Source organism: Oryzias latipes, chromosome 16 (assembly GCF_053564925.1).
Source record: "Oryzias latipes strain Hd-rR chromosome 16, Olatipes_Hd-rR_3.1".
Classification (NCBI taxonomy): Eukaryota; Metazoa; Chordata; class Actinopteri; order Beloniformes; family Adrianichthyidae; genus Oryzias; species Oryzias latipes.
This window is the reverse complement of record NC_136252.1, coordinates 8,737,404-8,750,693: the sequence shown is the minus strand read 5'-3', so window position 1 is coordinate 8,750,693 and position 13,290 is coordinate 8,737,404. Positions and strand designations below refer to the sequence as shown.

At 45.2% G+C, this 13,290-nt stretch overlaps 25 non-coding genes across 25 annotated transcripts; all 25 read left to right on the top strand.

The window, feature by feature from the left end:
- The first annotated feature begins 100 nt into the window (after positions 1-100).
- Positions 101-219, top strand: LOC144986458 (5S ribosomal RNA). The gene has a single exon (XR_013650270.1). It is a non-coding gene; the product is annotated as a 5S ribosomal RNA (ribosomal RNA).
- A 431-nt stretch (positions 220-650) lies between these two features.
- On the top strand, positions 651-769 carry LOC144986548 (5S ribosomal RNA). The gene has a single exon (XR_013650358.1). It is a non-coding gene; the product is annotated as a 5S ribosomal RNA (ribosomal RNA).
- A 407-nt stretch (positions 770-1,176) lies between these two features.
- LOC144986547 (5S ribosomal RNA) lies at positions 1,177-1,295 on the top strand. The gene has a single exon (XR_013650357.1). It is a non-coding gene; the product is annotated as a 5S ribosomal RNA (ribosomal RNA).
- Positions 1,296-1,695: 400 nt separating this feature from the next.
- On the top strand, positions 1,696-1,814 carry LOC144986545 (5S ribosomal RNA). The gene has a single exon (XR_013650355.1). It is a non-coding gene; the product is annotated as a 5S ribosomal RNA (ribosomal RNA).
- Positions 1,815-2,216: 402 nt separating this feature from the next.
- LOC144986457 (5S ribosomal RNA) lies at positions 2,217-2,335 on the top strand. The gene has a single exon (XR_013650269.1). It is a non-coding gene; the product is annotated as a 5S ribosomal RNA (ribosomal RNA).
- Positions 2,336-2,765: 430 nt separating this feature from the next.
- Positions 2,766-2,884, top strand: LOC144986544 (5S ribosomal RNA). Its single transcript, XR_013650354.1, has one exon. It is a non-coding gene; the product is annotated as a 5S ribosomal RNA (ribosomal RNA).
- A 407-nt stretch (positions 2,885-3,291) lies between these two features.
- On the top strand, positions 3,292-3,410 carry LOC144986543 (5S ribosomal RNA). Its single transcript, XR_013650353.1, has one exon. It is a non-coding gene; the product is annotated as a 5S ribosomal RNA (ribosomal RNA).
- Positions 3,411-3,817: 407 nt separating this feature from the next.
- Positions 3,818-3,936, top strand: LOC144986456 (5S ribosomal RNA). Its single transcript, XR_013650268.1, has one exon. It is a non-coding gene; the product is annotated as a 5S ribosomal RNA (ribosomal RNA).
- Positions 3,937-4,365: 429 nt separating this feature from the next.
- LOC144986454 (5S ribosomal RNA) lies at positions 4,366-4,484 on the top strand. The gene has a single exon (XR_013650266.1). It is a non-coding gene; the product is annotated as a 5S ribosomal RNA (ribosomal RNA).
- Positions 4,485-4,915: 431 nt separating this feature from the next.
- LOC144986542 (5S ribosomal RNA) lies at positions 4,916-5,034 on the top strand. Its single transcript, XR_013650352.1, has one exon. It is a non-coding gene; the product is annotated as a 5S ribosomal RNA (ribosomal RNA).
- A 407-nt stretch (positions 5,035-5,441) lies between these two features.
- Positions 5,442-5,560, top strand: LOC144986541 (5S ribosomal RNA). Its single transcript, XR_013650351.1, has one exon. It is a non-coding gene; the product is annotated as a 5S ribosomal RNA (ribosomal RNA).
- A 400-nt stretch (positions 5,561-5,960) lies between these two features.
- Positions 5,961-6,079, top strand: LOC144986539 (5S ribosomal RNA). The gene has a single exon (XR_013650349.1). It is a non-coding gene; the product is annotated as a 5S ribosomal RNA (ribosomal RNA).
- Positions 6,080-6,501: 422 nt separating this feature from the next.
- LOC144986538 (5S ribosomal RNA) lies at positions 6,502-6,620 on the top strand. The gene has a single exon (XR_013650348.1). It is a non-coding gene; the product is annotated as a 5S ribosomal RNA (ribosomal RNA).
- A 400-nt stretch (positions 6,621-7,020) lies between these two features.
- LOC144986537 (5S ribosomal RNA) lies at positions 7,021-7,139 on the top strand. Its single transcript, XR_013650347.1, has one exon. It is a non-coding gene; the product is annotated as a 5S ribosomal RNA (ribosomal RNA).
- A 401-nt stretch (positions 7,140-7,540) lies between these two features.
- Positions 7,541-7,659, top strand: LOC144986536 (5S ribosomal RNA). The gene has a single exon (XR_013650346.1). It is a non-coding gene; the product is annotated as a 5S ribosomal RNA (ribosomal RNA).
- A 400-nt stretch (positions 7,660-8,059) lies between these two features.
- On the top strand, positions 8,060-8,178 carry LOC144986535 (5S ribosomal RNA). Its single transcript, XR_013650345.1, has one exon. It is a non-coding gene; the product is annotated as a 5S ribosomal RNA (ribosomal RNA).
- A 429-nt stretch (positions 8,179-8,607) lies between these two features.
- LOC144986533 (5S ribosomal RNA) lies at positions 8,608-8,726 on the top strand. Its single transcript, XR_013650343.1, has one exon. It is a non-coding gene; the product is annotated as a 5S ribosomal RNA (ribosomal RNA).
- A 400-nt stretch (positions 8,727-9,126) lies between these two features.
- On the top strand, positions 9,127-9,245 carry LOC144986532 (5S ribosomal RNA). The gene has a single exon (XR_013650342.1). It is a non-coding gene; the product is annotated as a 5S ribosomal RNA (ribosomal RNA).
- A 429-nt stretch (positions 9,246-9,674) lies between these two features.
- On the top strand, positions 9,675-9,793 carry LOC144986531 (5S ribosomal RNA). The gene has a single exon (XR_013650341.1). It is a non-coding gene; the product is annotated as a 5S ribosomal RNA (ribosomal RNA).
- Positions 9,794-10,193: 400 nt separating this feature from the next.
- On the top strand, positions 10,194-10,312 carry LOC144986530 (5S ribosomal RNA). The gene has a single exon (XR_013650340.1). It is a non-coding gene; the product is annotated as a 5S ribosomal RNA (ribosomal RNA).
- Positions 10,313-10,713: 401 nt separating this feature from the next.
- Positions 10,714-10,832, top strand: LOC144986529 (5S ribosomal RNA). Its single transcript, XR_013650339.1, has one exon. It is a non-coding gene; the product is annotated as a 5S ribosomal RNA (ribosomal RNA).
- A 407-nt stretch (positions 10,833-11,239) lies between these two features.
- Positions 11,240-11,358, top strand: LOC144986528 (5S ribosomal RNA). Its single transcript, XR_013650338.1, has one exon. It is a non-coding gene; the product is annotated as a 5S ribosomal RNA (ribosomal RNA).
- A 407-nt stretch (positions 11,359-11,765) lies between these two features.
- On the top strand, positions 11,766-11,884 carry LOC144986527 (5S ribosomal RNA). The gene has a single exon (XR_013650337.1). It is a non-coding gene; the product is annotated as a 5S ribosomal RNA (ribosomal RNA).
- A 424-nt stretch (positions 11,885-12,308) lies between these two features.
- LOC144986526 (5S ribosomal RNA) lies at positions 12,309-12,427 on the top strand. Its single transcript, XR_013650336.1, has one exon. It is a non-coding gene; the product is annotated as a 5S ribosomal RNA (ribosomal RNA).
- Positions 12,428-12,836: 409 nt separating this feature from the next.
- On the top strand, positions 12,837-12,955 carry LOC144986525 (5S ribosomal RNA). The gene has a single exon (XR_013650335.1). It is a non-coding gene; the product is annotated as a 5S ribosomal RNA (ribosomal RNA).
- The last annotated feature ends 335 nt before the right edge of the window (positions 12,956-13,290 follow it).

The window sequence follows — 13,290 nt, the reverse complement described above, 5'->3', positions numbered from 1 at the left end:
CAGGTGTGTTAATCAGGAGGACACAATGGCAAGCCTGTAGCTTTAAGCAGGAAAACCTTGAGATTGAGTGGCCAAGAGGCTTTGCTGGACACTGGCAAGTGCTTACGGCCACACCACTCTGGACCCGCCCGATCTCGTCCGATCTCGGAAGCCAAACAGGGTTGGGCCTGGTTAGTACCTGGATGGGAGACCACTTGGGAATACCAGGTGCTGTAAGTTTTCCATCTTTTCCTCCCAACCAGCAGAGGGTGTTCTTCCAAAATCTGCTTCAAAGTTCACCTAAGGTTTTTTTCTTTTTTTTTTTTTTTTTTTTTTTTTTTTTTTTTTTAATAAACAACTTTTGCCTCATGTAAAGTAATCAGGTAGCTTCAGAGCAATCAGAATCAAGGTGTCAATGCATAACCTTTAGCCTAATTACACCCACCTGTTACAATGAGCAGATGTTAGCAGTGTTTCTGTTCAGACTTTGTGTGTGTTTAAACCAAGGCTGATTTTGCAGAGGAGAGGTGAAATGGCATGGTTTTTGCAGCAGGTGGGTGTGTCTAGTCAGCAGGTGTGTTAATCAGGAGGACACAATGGCAAGCCTGTAGCTTTAAGCAGGAAAACCTTGAGATTGAGTGATCAAGAGGCTTTGCTGGACACTGGCAAGTGCTTACGGCCACACCACTCTGGACCCGCCCGATCTCGTCCGATCTCGGAAGCCAAACAGGGTTGGGCCTGGTTAGTACCTGGATGGGAGACCGCTTGGGAATACCAGGTGCTGTAAGTTTTCCATCTTTTCCTCCCAACCAGCAGAGGGTGTTCTTCCAAAATCTGCTTCAAAGTTCACCTAAGGTTTTTTTTTTTTTTTTTTTAATAAACAACTTTTGCCTCATGTAAAGTAATCAGGTAGCTTCAGAGCAATCAGAATCAAGGTGTCAATGCATAACCTTTAGCCTAATTACACCCACCTGTTACAATGAGCAGATGTTAGCAGTGTTTCTGTTCAGACTTTGTGTGTGTTTAAACCAAGGCTGATTTTGCAGAGGAGAGGTGAAATGGCATGGTTTTTGCAGCAGGTGGGTGTGTCTAGTCAGCAGGTGTGTTAATCAGGAGGACACAATGGCAAGCCTGTAGCTTTAAGCAGGAAAACCTTGAGATTGAGTGATCAAGAGGCTTTGCTGGACACTGGCAAGTGCTTACGGCCACACCACTCTGGACCCGCCCGATCTCGTCCGATCTCGGAAGCCAAACAGGGTTGGGCCTGGTTAGTACCTGGATGGGAGACCGCTTGGGAATACCAGGTGCTGTAAGTTTTCCATCTTTTCCTCCCAACCAGCAGAGGGTGTTCTTCCAAAATCTGCTTCAAAGTTCACCTAAGGTTTTTTTTTTTTAATAAACAACTTTTGCCTCATGTAAAGTAATCAGGTAGCTTCAGAGCAATCAGAATCAAGGTGTCAATGCATAACCTTTAGCCTAATTACACCCACCTGTTACAATGAGCAGATGTTAGCAGTGTTTCTGTTCAGACTTTGTGTGTGTTTAAACCAAGGCTGATTTTGCAGAGGAGAGGTGAAATGGCATGGTTTTTGCAGCAGGTGGGTGTGTCTAGTCAGCAGGTGTGTTAATCAGGAGGACACAATGGCAAGCCTGTAGCTTTAAGCAGGAAAACCTTGAGATTGAGTGATCAAGAGGCTTTGCTGGACACTGGCAAGTGCTTACGGCCACACCACTCTGGACCCGCCCGATCTCGTCCGATCTCGGAAGCCAAACAGGGTTGGGCCTGGTTAGTACCTGGATGGGAGACCGCTTGGGAATACCAGGTGCTGTAAGTTTTCCATCTTTTCCTCCCAACCAGCAGAGGGTGTTCTTCCAAAATCTGCTTCAAAGTTCACCTAAGGTTTTTTTTTTTTTAAATAAACAACTTTTGCCTCATGTAAAGTAATCAGGTAGCTTCAGAGCAATCAGAATCAAGGTGTCAATGCATAACCTTTAGCCTAATTACACCCACCTGTTACAATGAGCAGACGTTAGCAGTGTTTCTGTTCAGACTTTGTGTGTGTTTAAACCAAGGCTGATTTTGCAGAGGAGAGGTGAAATGGCATGGTTTTTGCAGCAGGTGGGTGTGTCTAGTCAGCAGGTGTGTTAATCAGGAGGACACAATGGCAAGCCTGTAGCTTTAAGCAGGAAAACCTTGAGATTGAGTGGCCAAGAGGCTTTGCTGGACACTGGCAAGTGCTTACGGCCACACCACTCTGGACCCGCCCGATCTCGTCCGATCTCGGAAGCCAAACAGGGTTGGGCCTGGTTAGTACCTGGATGGGAGACCACTTGGGAATACCAGGTGCTGTAAGTTTTCCATCTTTTCCTCCCAACCAGCAGAGGGTGTTCTTCCAAAATCTGCTTCAAAGTTCACCTAAGGTTTTTTTCTTTTTTTTTTTTTTTTTTTTTTTTTTTTTTTTTTAATAAACAACTTTTGCCTCATGTAAAGTAATCAGGTAGCTTCAGAGCAATCAGAATCAAGGTGTCAATGCATAACCTTTAGCCTAATTACACCCACCTGTTACAATGAGCAGATGTTAGCAGTGTTTCTGTTCAGACTTTGTGTGTGTTTAAACCAAGGCTGATTTTGCAGAGGAGAGGTGAAATGGCATGGTTTTTGCAGCAGGTGGGTGTGTCTAGTCAGCAGGTGTGTTAATCAGGAGGACACAATGGCAAGCCTGTAGCTTTAAGCAGGAAAACCTTGAGATTGAGTGATCAAGAGGCTTTGCTGGACACTGGCAAGTGCTTACGGCCACACCACTCTGGACCCGCCCGATCTCGTCCGATCTCGGAAGCCAAACAGGGTTGGGCCTGGTTAGTACCTGGATGGGAGACCGCTTGGGAATACCAGGTGCTGTAAGTTTTCCATCTTTTCCTCCCAACCAGCAGAGGGTGTTCTTCCAAAATCTGCTTCAAAGTTCACCTAAGGTTTTTTTTTTTTTTTTTTTAATAAACAACTTTTGCCTCATGTAAAGTAATCAGGTAGCTTCAGAGCAATCAGAATCAAGGTGTCAATGCATAACCTTTAGCCTAATTACACCCACCTGTTACAATGAGCAGATGTTAGCAGTGTTTCTGTTCAGACTTTGTGTGTGTTTAAACCAAGGCTGATTTTGCAGAGGAGAGGTGAAATGGCATGGTTTTTGCAGCAGGTGGGTGTGTCTAGTCAGCAGGTGTGTTAATCAGGAGGACACAATGGCAAGCCTGTAGCTTTAAGCAGGAAAACCTTGAGATTGAGTGGCCAAGAGGCTTTGCTGGACACTGGCAAGTGCTTACGGCCACACCACTCTGGACCCGCCCGATCTCGTCCGATCTCGGAAGCCAAACAGGGTTGGGCCTGGTTAGTACCTGGATGGGAGACCGCTTGGGAATACCAGGTGCTGTAAGTTTTCCATCTTTTCCTCCCAACCAGCAGAGGGTGTTCTTCCAAAATCTGCTTCAAAGTTCACCTAAGGTTTTTTTTTTTTTTTTTTTAATAAACAACTTTTGCCTCATGTAAAGTAATCAGGTAGCTTCAGAGCAATCAGAATCAAGGTGTCAATGCATAACCTTTAGCCTAATTACACCCACCTGTTACAATGAGCAGATGTTAGCAGTGTTTCTGTTCAGACTTTGTGTGTGTTTAAACCAAGGCTGATTTTGCAGAGGAGAGGTGAAATGGCATGGTTTTTGCAGCAGGTGGGTGTGTCTAGTCAGCAGGTGTGTTAATCAGGAGGACACAATGGCAAGCCTGTAGCTTTAAGCAGGAAAACCTTGAGATTGAGTGGCCAAGAGGCTTTGCTGGACACTGGCAAGTGCTTACGGCCACACCACTCTGGACCCGCCCGATCTCGTCCGATCTCGGAAGCCAAACAGGGTTGGGCCTGGTTAGTACCTGGATGGGAGACCACTTGGGAATACCAGGTGCTGTAAGTTTTCCATCTTTTCCTCCCAACCAGCAGAGGGTGTTCTTCCAAAATCTGCTTCAAAGTTCACCTAAGGTTTTTTTCTTTTTTTTTTTTTTTTTTTTTTTTTTTTTTTTTAATAAACAACTTTTGCCTCATGTAAAGTAATCAGGTAGCTTCAGAGCAATCAGAATCAAGGTGTCAATGCATAACCTTTAGCCTAATTACACCCACCTGTTACAATGAGCAGATGTTAGCAGTGTTTCTGTTCAGACTTTGTGTGTGTTTAAACCAAGGCTGATTTTGCAGAGGAGAGGTGAAATGGCATGGTTTTTGCAGCAGGTGGGTGTGTCTAGTCAGCAGGTGTGTTAATCAGGAGGACACAATGGCAAGCCTGTAGCTTTAAGCAGGAAAACCTTGAGATTGAGTGGCCAAGAGGCTTTGCTGGACACTGGCAAGTGCTTACGGCCACACCACTCTGGACCCGCCCGATCTCGTCCGATCTCGGAAGCCAAACAGGGTTGGGCCTGGTTAGTACCTGGATGGGAGACCACTTGGGAATACCAGGTGCTGTAAGTTTTCCATCTTTTCCTCCCAACCAGCAGAGGGTGTTCTTCCAAAATCTGCTTCAAAGTTCACCTAAGGTTTTTTTCTTTTTTTTTTTTTTTTTTTTTTTTTTTTTTTTTTTAATAAACAACTTTTGCCTCATGTAAAGTAATCAGGTAGCTTCAGAGCAATCAGAATCAAGGTGTCAATGCATAACCTTTAGCCTAATTACACCCACCTGTTACAATGAGCAGATGTTAGCAGTGTTTCTGTTCAGACTTTGTGTGTGTTTAAACCAAGGCTGATTTTGCAGAGGAGAGGTGAAATGGCATGGTTTTTGCAGCAGGTGGGTGTGTCTAGTCAGCAGGTGTGTTAATCAGGAGGACACAATGGCAAGCCTGTAGCTTTAAGCAGGAAAACCTTGAGATTGAGTGATCAAGAGGCTTTGCTGGACACTGGCAAGTGCTTACGGCCACACCACTCTGGACCCGCCCGATCTCGTCCGATCTCGGAAGCCAAACAGGGTTGGGCCTGGTTAGTACCTGGATGGGAGACCGCTTGGGAATACCAGGTGCTGTAAGTTTTCCATCTTTTCCTCCCAACCAGCAGAGGGTGTTCTTCCAAAATCTGCTTCAAAGTTCACCTAAGGTTTTTTTTTTTTTTTTTTTAATAAACAACTTTTGCCTCATGTAAAGTAATCAGGTAGCTTCAGAGCAATCAGAATCAAGGTGTCAATGCATAACCTTTAGCCTAATTACACCCACCTGTTACAATGAGCAGATGTTAGCAGTGTTTCTGTTCAGACTTTGTGTGTGTTTAAACCAAGGCTGATTTTGCAGAGGAGAGGTGAAATGGCATGGTTTTTGCAGCAGGTGGGTGTGTCTAGTCAGCAGGTGTGTTAATCAGGAGGACACAATGGCAAGCCTGTAGCTTTAAGCAGGAAAACCTTGAGATTGAGTGATCAAGAGGCTTTGCTGGACACTGGCAAGTGCTTACGGCCACACCACTCTGGACCCGCCCGATCTCGTCCGATCTCGGAAGCCAAACAGGGTTGGGCCTGGTTAGTACCTGGATGGGAGACCGCTTGGGAATACCAGGTGCTGTAAGTTTTCCATCTTTTCCTCCCAACCAGCAGAGGGTGTTCTTCCAAAATCTGCTTCAAAGTTCACCTAAGGTTTTTTTTTTTTAATAAACAACTTTTGCCTCATGTAAAGTAATCAGGTAGCTTCAGAGCAATCAGAATCAAGGTGTCAATGCATAACCTTTAGCCTAATTACACCCACCTGTTACAATGAGCAGATGTTAGCAGTGTTTCTGTTCAGACTTTGTGTGTGTTTAAACCAAGGCTGATTTTGCAGAGGAGAGGTGAAATGGCATGGTTTTTGCAGCAGGTGGGTGTGTCTAGTCAGCAGGTGTGTTAATCAGGAGGACACAATGGCAAGCCTGTAGCTTTAAGCAGGAAAACCTTGAGATTGAGTGATCAAGAGGCTTTGCTGGACACTGGCAAGTGCTTACGGCCACACCACTCTGGACCCGCCCGATCTCGTCCGATCTCGGAAGCCAAACAGGGTTGGGCCTGGTTAGTACCTGGATGGGAGACCGCTTGGGAATACCAGGTGCTGTAAGTTTTCCATTTTTTCCTCCCAACCAGCAGAGGGTGTTCTTCCAAAATCTGCTTCAAAGTTCACCTAAGGTTTTTTTCTTTTTTTTTTTTTTTTTTTTTTTTTTAATAAACAACTTTTGCCTCATGTAAAGTAATCAGGTAGCTTCAGAGCAATCAGAATCAAGGTGTCAATGCATAACCTTTAGCCTAATTACACCCACCTGTTACAATGAGCAGATGTTAGCAGTGTTTCTGTTCAGACTTTGTGTGTGTTTAAACCAAGGCTGATTTTGCAGAGGAGAGGTGAAATGGCATGGTTTTTGCAGCAGGTGGGTGTGTCTAGTCAGCAGGTGTGTTAATCAGGAGGACACAATGGCAAGCCTGTAGCTTTAAGCAGGAAAACCTTGAGATTGAGTGATCAAGAGGCTTTGCTGGACACTGGCAAGTGCTTACGGCCACACCACTCTGGACCCGCCCGATCTCGTCCGATCTCGGAAGCCAAACAGGGTTGGGCCTGGTTAGTACCTGGATGGGAGACCGCTTGGGAATACCAGGTGCTGTAAGTTTTCCATCTTTTCCTCCCAACCAGCAGAGGGTGTTCTTCCAAAATCTGCTTCAAAGTTCACCTAAGGTTTTTTTTTTTTAATAAACAACTTTTGCCTCATGTAAAGTAATCAGGTAGCTTCAGAGCAATCAGAATCAAGGTGTCAATGCATAACCTTTAGCCTAATTACACCCACCTGTTACAATGAGCAGATGTTAGCAGTGTTTCTGTTCAGACTTTGTGTGTGTTTAAACCAAGGCTGATTTTGCAGAGGAGAGGTGAAATGGCATGGTTTTTGCAGCAGGTGGGTGTGTCTAGTCAGCAGGTGTGTTAATCAGGAGGACACAATGGCAAGCCTGTAGCTTTAAGCAGGAAAACCTTGAGATTGAGTGATCAAGAGGCTTTGCTGGACACTGGCAAGTGCTTACGGCCACACCACTCTGGACCCGCCCGATCTCGTCCGATCTCGGAAGCCAAACAGGGTTGGGCCTGGTTAGTACCTGGATGGGAGACCGCTTGGGAATACCAGGTGCTGTAAGTTTTCCATCTTTTCCTCCCAACCAGCAGAGGGTGTTCTTCCAAAATCTGCTTCAAAGTTCACCTAAGGTTTTTTTTTTTTTAATAAACAACTTTTGCCTCATGTAAAGTAATCAGGTAGCTTCAGAGCAATCAGAATCAAGGTGTCAATGCATAACCTTTAGCCTAATTACACCCACCTGTTACAATGAGCAGATGTTAGCAGTGTTTCTGTTCAGACTTTGTGTGTGTTTAAACCAAGGCTGATTTTGCAGAGGAGAGGTGAAATGGCATGGTTTTTGCAGCAGGTGGGTGTGTCTAGTCAGCAGGTGTGTTAATCAGGAGGACACAATGGCAAGCCTGTAGCTTTAAGCAGGAAAACCTTGAGATTGAGTGATCAAGAGGCTTTGCTGGACACTGGCAAGTGCTTACGGCCACACCACTCTGGACCCGCCCGATCTCGTCCGATCTCGGAAGCCAAACAGGGTTGGGCCTGGTTAGTACCTGGATGGGAGACCGCTTGGGAATACCAGGTGCTGTAAGTTTTCCATCTTTTCCTCCCAACCAGCAGAGGGTGTTCTTCCAAAATCTGCTTCAAAGTTCACCTAAGGTTTTTTTTTTTTAATAAACAACTTTTGCCTCATGTAAAGTAATCAGGTAGCTTCAGAGCAATCAGAATCAAGGTGTCAATGCATAACCTTTAGCCTAATTACACCCACCTGTTACAATGAGCAGATGTTAGCAGTGTTTCTGTTCAGACTTTGTGTGTGTTTAAACCAAGGCTGATTTTGCAGAGGAGAGGTGAAATGGCATGGTTTTTGCAGCAGGTGGGTGTGTCTAGTCAGCAGGTGTGTTAATCAGGAGGACACAATGGCAAGCCTGTAGCTTTAAGCAGGAAAACCTTGAGATTGAGTGATCAAGAGGCTTTGCTGGACACTGGCAAGTGCTTACGGCCACACCACTCTGGACCCGCCCGATCTCGTCCGATCTCGGAAGCCAAACAGGGTTGGGCCTGGTTAGTACCTGGATGGGAGACCGCTTGGGAATACCAGGTGCTGTAAGTTTTCCATCTTTTCCTCCCAACCAGCAGAGGGTGTTCTTCCAAAATCTGCTTCAAAGTTCACCTAAGGTTTTTTTCTTTTTCTTTTTTTTTTCTTTTTTTTTTTTTTTTAATAAACAACTTTTGCCTCATGTAAAGTAATCAGGTAGCTTCAGAGCAATCAGAATCAAGGTGTCAATGCATAACCTTTAGCCTAATTACACCCACCTGTTACAATGAGCAGATGTTAGCAGTGTTTCTGTTCAGACTTTGTGTGTGTTTAAACCAAGGCTGATTTTGCAGAGGAGAGGTGAAATGGCATGGTTTTTGCAGCAGGTGGGTGTGTCTAGTCAGCAGGTGTGTTAATCAGGAGGACACAATGGCAAGCCTGTAGCTTTAAGCAGGAAAACCTTGAGATTGAGTGATCAAGAGGCTTTGCTGGACACTGGCAAGTGCTTACGGCCACACCACTCTGGACCCGCCCGATCTCGTCCGATCTCGGAAGCCAAACAGGGTTGGGCCTGGTTAGTACCTGGATGGGAGACCGCTTGGGAATACCAGGTGCTGTAAGTTTTCCATCTTTTCCTCCCAACCAGCAGAGGGTGTTCTTCCAAAATCTGCTTCAAAGTTCACCTAAGGTTTTTTTTTTTTAATAAACAACTTTTGCCTCATGTAAAGTAATCAGGTAGCTTCAGAGCAATCAGAATCAAGGTGTCAATGCATAACCTTTAGCCTAATTACACCCACCTGTTACAATGAGCAGATGTTAGCAGTGTTTCTGTTCAGACTTTGTGTGTGTTTAAACCAAGGCTGATTTTGCAGAGGAGAGGTGAAATGGCATGGTTTTTGCAGCAGGTGGGTGTGTCTAGTCAGCAGGTGTGTTAATCAGGAGGACACAATGGCAAGCCTGTAGCTTTAAGCAGGAAAACCTTGAGATTGAGTGATCAAGAGGCTTTGCTGGACACTGGCAAGTGCTTACGGCCACACCACTCTGGACCCGCCCGATCTCGTCCGATCTCGGAAGCCAAACAGGGTTGGGCCTGGTTAGTACCTGGATGGGAGACCGCTTGGGAATACCAGGTGCTGTAAGTTTTCCATCTTTTCCTCCCAACCAGCAGAGGGTGTTCTTCCAAAATCTGCTTCAAAGTTCACCTAAGGTTTTTTTCTTTTTCTTTTTTTTTTCTTTTTTTTTTTTTTTTAATAAACAACTTTTGCCTCATGTAAAGTAATCAGGTAGCTTCAGAGCAATCAGAATCAAGGTGTCAATGCATAACCTTTAGCCTAATTACACCCACCTGTTACAATGAGCAGATGTTAGCAGTGTTTCTGTTCAGACTTTGTGTGTGTTTAAACCAAGGCTGATTTTGCAGAGGAGAGGTGAAATGGCATGGTTTTTGCAGCAGGTGGGTGTGTCTAGTCAGCAGGTGTGTTAATCAGGAGGACACAATGGCAAGCCTGTAGCTTTAAGCAGGAAAACCTTGAGATTGAGTGATCAAGAGGCTTTGCTGGACACTGGCAAGTGCTTACGGCCACACCACTCTGGACCCGCCCGATCTCGTCCGATCTCGGAAGCCAAACAGGGTTGGGCCTGGTTAGTACCTGGATGGGAGACCGCTTGGGAATACCAGGTGCTGTAAGTTTTCCATCTTTTCCTCCCAACCAGCAGAGGGTGTTCTTCCAAAATCTGCTTCAAAGTTCACCTAAGGTTTTTTTTTTTTAATAAACAACTTTTGCCTCATGTAAAGTAATCAGGTAGCTTCAGAGCAATCAGAATCAAGGTGTCAATGCATAACCTTTAGCCTAATTACACCCACCTGTTACAATGAGCAGATGTTAGCAGTGTTTCTGTTCAGACTTTGTGTGTGTTTAAACCAAGGCTGATTTTGCAGAGGAGAGGTGAAATGGCATGGTTTTTGCAGCAGGTGGGTGTGTCTAGTCAGCAGGTGTGTTAATCAGGAGGACACAATGGCAAGCCTGTAGCTTTAAGCAGGAAAACCTTGAGATTGAGTGATCAAGAGGCTTTGCTGGACACTGGCAAGTGCTTACGGCCACACCACTCTGGACCCGCCCGATCTCGTCCGATCTCGGAAGCCAAACAGGGTTGGGCCTGGTTAGTACCTGGATGGGAGACCGCTTGGGAATACCAGGTGCTGTAAGTTTTCCATCTTTTCCTCCCAACCAGCAGAGGGTGTTCTTCCAAAATCTGCTTCAAAGTTCACCTAAGGTTTTTTTTTTTTTAATAAACAACTTTTGCCTCATGTAAAGTAATCAGGTAGCTTCAGAGCAATCAGAATCAAGGTGTCAATGCATAACCTTTAGCCTAATTACACCCACCTGTTACAATGAGCAGATGTTAGCAGTGTTTCTGTTCAGACTTTGTGTGTGTTTAAACCAAGGCTGATTTTGCAGAGGAGAGGTGAAATGGCATGGTTTTTGCAGCAGGTGGGTGTGTCTAGTCAGCAGGTGTGTTAATCAGGAGGACACAATGGCAAGCCTGTAGCTTTAAGCAGGAAAACCTTGAGATTGAGTGGCCAAGAGGCTTTGCTGGACACTGGCAAGTGCTTACGGCCACACCACTCTGGACCCGCCCGATCTCGTCCGATCTCGGAAGCCAAACAGGGTTGGGCCTGGTTAGTACCTGGATGGGAGACCGCTTGGGAATACCAGGTGCTGTAAGTTTTCCATCTTTTCCTCCCAACCAGCAGAGGGTGTTCTTCCAAAATCTGCTTCAAAGTTCACCTAAGGTTTTTTTTTTTTTTTTTTTAATAAACAACTTTTGCCTCATGTAAAGTAATCAGGTAGCTTCAGAGCAATCAGAATCAAGGTGTCAATGCATAACCTTTAGCCTAATTACACCCACCTGTTACAATGAGCAGATGTTAGCAGTGTTTCTGTTCAGACTTTGTGTGTGTTTAAACCAAGGCTGATTTTGCAGAGGAGAGGTGAAATGGCATGGTTTTTGCAGCAGGTGGGTGTGTCTAGTCAGCAGGTGTGTTAATCAGGAGGACACAATGGCAAGCCTGTAGCTTTAAGCAGGAAAACCTTGAGATTGAGTGGCCAAGAGGCTTTGCTGGACACTGGCAAGTGCTTACGGCCACACCACTCTGGACCCGCCCGATCTCGTCCGATCTCGGAAGCCAAACAGGGTTGGGCCTGGTTAGTACCTGGATGGGAGACCGCTTGGGAATACCAGGTGCTGTAAGTTTTCCATCTTTTCCTCCCAACCAGCAGAGGGTGTTCTTCCAAAATCTGCTTCAAAGTTCACCTAAGGTTTTTTTTTTTTTTTTTTTAATAAACAACTTTTGCCTCATGTAAAGTAATCAGGTAGCTTCAGAGCAATCAGAATCAAGGTGTCAATGCATAACCTTTAGCCTAATTACACCCACCTGTTACAATGAGCAGATGTTAGCAGTGTTTCTGTTCAGACTTTGTGTGTGTTTAAACCAAGGCTGATTTTGCAGAGGAGAGGTGAAATGGCATGGTTTTTGCAGCAGGTGGGTGTGTCTAGTCAGCAGGTGTGTTAATCAGGAGGACACAATGGCAAGCCTGTAGCTTTAAGCAGGAAAACCTTGAGATTGAGTGATCAAGATGCTTTGCTGGACACTGGCAAGTGCTTACGGCCACACCACTCTGGACCCGCCCGATCTCGTCCGATCTCGGAAGCCAAACAGGGTTGGGCCTGGTTAGTACCTGGATGGGAGACCGCTTGGGAATACCAGGTGCTGTAAGTTTTCCATCTTTTCCTCCCAACCAGCAGAGGGTGTTCTTCCAAAATCTGCTTCAAAGTTCACCTAAGGTTTTTTTCTTTTTTTTTTTTTTCTTTTTTTTTTTTTAATAAACAACTTTTGCCTCATGTAAAGTAATCAGGTAGCTTCAGAGCAATCAGAATCAAGGTGTCAATGCATAACCTTTAGCCTAATTACACCCACCTGTTACAATGAGCAGATGTTAGCAGTGTTTCTGTTCAGACTTTGTGTGTGTTTAAACCAAGGCTGATTTTGCAGAGGAGAGGTGAAATGGCATGGTTTTTGCAGCAGGTGGGTGTGTCTAGTCAGCAGGTGTTTTAATCAGAAGGACACAATGGCATGCCTGGAGCTTTAAGCAGGAAAACCTTGAGATTCATTGGCCAAGAGGCTTTGCTGGACACTGGCAAGTGCTTACGGCCACACCACTCTGGACCCGCCCGATCTCGTCCGATCTCGGAAGCCAAACAGGGTTGGGCCTGGTTAGTACCTGGATGGGAGACCGCTTGGGAATACCAGGTGCTGTAAGTTTTCCATCTTTTCCTCCCAACCAGCAGAGGGTGTTCTTCCAAAATCTGCTTCAAAGTTCACCTAAGGTTTTTTTTTTTTTTTTTTTTTAATAAACAACTTTTGCCTCATGTAAAGTAATCAGGTAGCTTCAGAGCAATCAGAATCAAGGTGTCAATGCATAACCTTTAGCCTAATTACACCCACCTGTTACAATGAGCAGATGTTAGCAGTGTTTCTGTTCAGACTTTGTGTGTGTTTAAACCAAGGCTGATTTTGCAGAGGAGAGGTGAAATGGCATGGTTTTTGCAGCAGGTGGGTGTGTCTAGTCAGCAGGTGTGTTAATCAGGAGGACACAATGGCAAGCCTGTAGCTTTAAGCAGGAAAACCTTGAGATTGAGTGGCCAAGAGGCTTTGCTGGACACTGGCAAGTGCTTACGGCCACACCACTCTGGACCCGCCCGATCTCGTCCGATCTCGGAAGCCAAACAGGGTTGGGCCTGGTTAGTACCTGGATGGGAGACCGCTTGGGAATACCAGGTGCTGTAAGTTTTCCATCTTTTCCTCCCAACCAGCAGAGGGTGTTCTTCCAAAATCTGCTTCAAAGTTCACCTAAGGTTTTTTTTTTTTTTTTTTTAATAAACAACTTTTGCCTCATGTAAAGTAATCAGGTAGCTTCAGAGCAATCAGAATCAAGGTGTCAATGCATAACCTTTAGCCTAATTACACCCACCTGTTACAATGAGCAGATGTTAGCAGTGTTTCTGTTCAGACTTTGTGTGTGTTTAAACCAAGGCTGATTTTGCAGAGGAGAGGTGAAATGGCATGGTTTTTGCAGCAGGTGGGTGTGTCTAGTCAGCAGGTGTGTTAATCAGGAGGACACAATG